The sequence below is a fragment of the Galeopterus variegatus genome, unplaced genomic scaffold (assembly GCF_000696425.1).
Source record: "Galeopterus variegatus unplaced genomic scaffold, G_variegatus-3.0.2 Scaffold15129, whole genome shotgun sequence".
NCBI classification, from domain to species: domain Eukaryota; kingdom Metazoa; phylum Chordata; class Mammalia; order Dermoptera; family Cynocephalidae; genus Galeopterus; species Galeopterus variegatus.
In genome coordinates, this window is record NW_007741240.1 from 1 (window position 1) to 5,469 (window position 5,469).

The 5,469-nt window shown below is 36.1% G+C and overlaps 1 pseudogene; it reads right to left on the reverse strand.

Annotated features, from left to right (window-relative positions):
- Window positions 1–1,430: 1,430 nt before the first annotated feature.
- Window positions 1,431–4,241, reverse strand: LOC103582165 (annotated as a pseudogene).
- Between the last annotated feature and the right edge of the window lie 1,228 nt (window positions 4,242–5,469).

Sequence of the window (5,469 nt, forward strand, 5' to 3'; positions counted from 1 at the left end):
GGTCTCTCTGCAGCTTCTCAGCTGTAGTGAACCACACCAGTGAGGCAACTCCCAGTTGTGGGCAGGACCCTGTGACTCCAAGAGAGATATTGGGTTACTTTGAAACTCCTCAGCTGGGATGGGCTGCCCCATACAAGATTGCTCAGAGCATGTGTCACCAAGAAGATCTGAGTTGCCACCCCCATGCTTAGTCAGGTGGGTCTAAGTGGAATTACTAGAGTGGGAAGTGAGGCTCTGTGTCTCCAAGAGATGTGTACAGAGCCTTCCTGCTGGGGTATGCACATCTGGGGGGTCCACTTGAGGTGCAGAGGGACTTACAGAGATGTGAGAGGTGTGTGTGCATTTCATCAAAGAGAGCAGAACTGCTGATGGTGGCAGAAGGTCCTGACCAGTTAACACTCTGACTTTCAAAAATGTGTTCATCGACCTTCTCTACCTTGAGGGTGTCCCACTTGCTGCACTGAAGAATCTCTGCCACTCTTTTGATGTGTTCCGCACTCTCTTTTAGTTATTTTTATCCAAGCGTAATTGTATATCCATTGTTTTGTCTGTCTTTGCGGGGGAGAAGAGCACTGGATCCACCTAGCCGTATGTCTTGCACCAGCCCCGAGGCCTTCACAATTTATGGAGTTTATAATCTTGGTCTCATTAACACACTTGTTTGGTTCTCACAAGTACCCACTATGAATGGAATAGCAGTGGATCTCTTTCACTAATCAACTGAGCCCAAAGTGAGACAATGTGATAAAACTTCACTTTCACTCAGTGTTAAAAAGACTATTGCTTTGCATCTTCTGTTTGACTTCCTGAGAGCAAGGAAAACCACCAGTGCTATCACTAACACCAATTATTGGTACTACAAAACTCCCCTGTTGATAAATGTTTTGTAAATTCAGAATCTAGACTAACTTCCTAAAATAAAGTAGGCTAGATTTACCCACTCATTAATCCATCTATCTGTCCAAACATCCCAATCCATCCATTCCTTAAATGCACTACGAGGAGAGCATGCAATATATCAGGTACTATAGAGAAGCATGGAAAGTAAGTCAATGTACATGTTACACTGCCTCCAAAGAGCCTCTACTATGGGTGAGTAGACTGACAAGTCTGAAAGTACCTTCGATACAACATATAAAGAATAGAGTGCGTCAATCTCTGGAGTATTTTGGGAACACTAATTACAGAGTAATTATTATTAATATAGATCTAATAATGTTTTGCAGAGTGAAATAATTTGGGGAAGAAAATTTCTGGAAGAGAATGTTAAGTATTTAAAGGTTTCAATGTCTAAAAGTTGTCTTTATTTCTGTAAAATGGTAATGTAGTTAAACTAGTAGACACAAAAGGTGATCCTGGCATAGTTGCTGCCAATGAGGTTGGAAGGGCAGACTAGACCTTGAATATTCTTAAATGATTGAAACTCTTATTCATTTGAAAATCCAGTTTCGTTCTAATAGCTTTTTGAGAGCATTTTTTACATGCTTGTTTCTGAAGCTGTAGATTATTGGGTTAAACATGGGAAAGACAACAGTATTAAACAATGCAACCACCTTATCAGTGTCAGGAGAGTAATCAGTGGTGGGACGTAAGTACGTAAACAGGAGTGCTCCATAGAATAAGGTGACTCCTGTGAGATGGGAGGCACAGGTGGAGAATGTTTTGCTTCTGCCACCTGAGGACTTGATGCTCAAAACAGTGATGAGGATGCAGAAGTAAGAGATAAATATGACCACAAAAGTGCTGGACTGGATGAAGCCACACAAGGCAAAGAGCAGAAGCTCGTTGATATGGGTATCTGCACGTGGGATGTCACAGAAAAAATGGTTGACAACATTGGAGCCACAAAAGGGCATCCTGAATGTGAAGCAGACATGGACCATTGAAGTCATGGTTCCACCTAAGTATGCCGACACAATGAAGCAGATACATACTCTCCTAGACATCAGTGTGCAGTAGAGCAATGGTTTACAGATGGCTGCATAGCAGTCATATGCCATTGCTGCCAGGATAAGGCACTCTGAATCAGCAAAACAAGCAAAGAAAAACATTTGCAGTACACAGCCATAGAAGGAGATGCTCTTCCTGGACGCTAACAAATTTACCAGCATTTTAGGAGTGATTGCTGTAGAATAACTGATGTCTAAGAAAGACACATTGCTAAGCAAATATTACATGGGGTTTGAAGGCTTGAATTAATATTAACTAGGATTATTAAACCCATATTTCCCACGACAGTTAAGGTATATACTATGAGAAAGACTATGAATAGTGTGACTCTGAAAGGCTGATAATCTGTGAATCCAACAAATATGAACTCAGTTGGTATAATTATTCTTCAGCATCTTCTTAGTTTTCTTGTTTTTCCCACTGGAGATAGATGGGATCTGAAGACGTGAGTTGACTTTGGTCATGGATGAACCAAAAATCTCTTTATTCTTCTTTCTACAGAAGTAAATAGAAGGTTAACAAAATCACATGGATGGCATTTTCTCCGAAATAATTTTGGTTTTCTTTTTTTAAACTTTTTTTAAAGGAGTTATTTAGACATGGTCATTGACACCAGAAAATGTTATTCAGAAGGTGGTGTTCTTTGATGCAGTAACTCTTCAAAAGCTGTTCATTTTACATCATGATATTAGCTCCTTTCAAGCTGAATGGGGATAAAATTGGATCATAGAAGTAGCCTGGTAAAATATAGCTGGCAAAATTTTTAAAAGCAAAGCTCCATTTTTACAATCCTAAAATAACATTCTTCAATGTAAGGGATAGTTGAGAAACATTTTGAAAGAGGTCCTATGTTAAACTAGGTAATCCCCCAGAAGAAAAGATGTTATTTTAGAAGGTATCTTAAAATAATAGTGAAGACCATGGTAGGTATGCAAGAGATAATTGAATTTAAAAGTTGGCTTTGCTATTTATTGTTTGTGTGATTCTAGCAAAGTTATTTAAACACTCTGTGATAGAGAAGTCACTAGATATTCCTAGTAAGTAGACATTTTAAAATCACTTATTTGACTGGATATAAAAAACACTGTGTGTACATTTATTAAATGAAATTTATTAAAAGTATATGGACTCCTGTTGATTCATTTTTCTTATTGTTTCAACACCTTGAAATATCCAGATAGTTCTCAATTTCATCTCTTCTTTGGCATCACAGATGGATGATCTGTGCTCTCTTGTAAAAATAAGTCACAGTGTGTGTATGTGTCATGCAAATGTATTTATTGCCAGCATAAATCTTTTGCTCATGTCCTGTGGTTGTTGCTTTTCTTTCCCGAGGGTTATTTCTCTTTCTCAACCCTGAGTTATAATAATGTTTGCTGTGAGGTCCAAGGAACATTAGGAGCATTTTGAAGGACAGCACTTATGAATGGACTTCTAAACTGGATGTATATGGTCAAGCATTGTATGGCTAGAAGGAAAAATCACCACCACCACCACCAACAATGACAACAACAAAAACAAAAACAGAATGAGTGGAAATAAAATATATTGGAAATGAAATATTCAGCAGGAAGTTAGATAATTGGAACTTTAGTAATATCTAAACTAAGTAACCCTGCAGCTTGTAACTAAGGAAAATGAGTAACACAATTTATTTTCTCATATGCTTGGTAACTTCAGAACCTTTTCTCCTTACCAAATTATCTGAAATCTTCTAAATGCACTGAGAAAAGAAGTCAGCCTTCTTTGCAAACCCAAATTTTAAAAAGAATAAAGAACTTGAGATGGAAAGGGTGCTAAGCGGGCACCTAAAACTATAGTGAAGTAATCTCAACTCTTAAAATACCACATTCTTACTCCAGAATTTATCTCCCCTTGACTTTTTTTTACATTTTCCTCTGGATTAATGGTATTAAGTTATGCATTACCTCATTTTTTTTGCAAATATACTTGATGTAATACATCAAGTATATTTGCAAAAAAAAAATAAGAGGCAATGCATAACTTATTATCTTAGTGGTGAATTAGCCCATGATTTATGGCTTTAATATAAAATAACTTTAATAACCAGTACACAGAAGTATATCTTTTAAGAAAAGCAATGTCAAGACCAGGAAGGGACACTGACAAAACAAACTGGTAAGTATATTCTCTTATACAATGCTGGCTGCAATATAATAGATACAAACCTGGTGAAGAAAAATTTAGTTTATATGCTAAAAGGTTTAAGATCTGTAAATTATTTTATTATTTTCTTACAGTAATTCAACTTCTATATTAAAGACATTCATGTTCAATGATGACATAAACTGGTGGGTAATTTGTTGATGAATATGGAATATCTAAGAAATCATGAAATATATTTGAGACAGCAAGCAATTTTTCATACCAGCGAGGAAACTACAACTAATTGTAACAAAGAGTATACATAATATTTTTTTTCCTATTTGTGCCAATACTAAATTTAAAATTAAATACTAGATATAAGGAAATAGTTTCACTTCATTAATCGCTGACATATATGCTATGGGAAAAATTAGTAATTTATTTCTCAGTAGTGTTTTGTGTTTTCTAAAAATCACTTTACCTGTTAATTTGGTATTCAAAAATAGTTTTAAAAGTGGAAGATTTCTAGACAGCAGCTCTTGATGAAATTGCTCATCTATTTATCAAAATCATGGGAATAAGGATGTTTCCCCTTAAAAATAAGGACTCTTTTCCCTTAAAAATAAGGATTTATTTTTCCTTAAACATTTTGGAGAGTAAATGAAGTGTTCTCCTTAAAAATGAGGACTCTTTTCCCTTAAAAATTAGGATTTATTTTTCCTTGAACATCCTGGAGAGTAAATGAATTGTTCATGGCTATATGCCATGCATTCGTCAAATTGGTTTCAAATCCAGTGGTCTTTCTCGACTAAATTATAACTGCAAGTTTGTTGTTGCTGTTTGTCACTGAAGGTATTACGTTAAGATGTAGCTTTCTCTTTTATTACATAGAATATATAGCATATGGTTTCTTACCTTGGGCCACTTCTGTGGTCTTTCAGTGGTTTCTAAGTTTTCTGCCCCAAATCAAACTCAAGCAATATTATTCCCTGCAGTGGAACAGTAAGCTATTCCTCTCCCATTTGGAAGACACTTATTTGCACAAAACGTTCCCTTGTTAACAATATATCAGGTACTATACAGAAGCACAGGCTGTAACTAACAAAGGGCTGTTAACTTCCATGTGAGGCTTTTGCTTCCCACTTAAATAATACTCCATAAACCTCTCATTTCACCCAATGCTGTTCATGGCTAAACATTCCTTAATGTATTTGGTTTGTCCAGGAAAGTTTGATTTTACTAGGAGATTCTGAAAGTTGTTAAGTGTCATCAGGAATAAATATTGTTAGAATTTCAGTCACTGTACCCTCTTGTCCTGAAATACAAATTCTAAATTGAATTGCAGTGACAGCTAAGTCTGGGCTATCCTTGCATAGTTTTTACTTGGGTTTTCTATGACCTAAAACCTTGGAA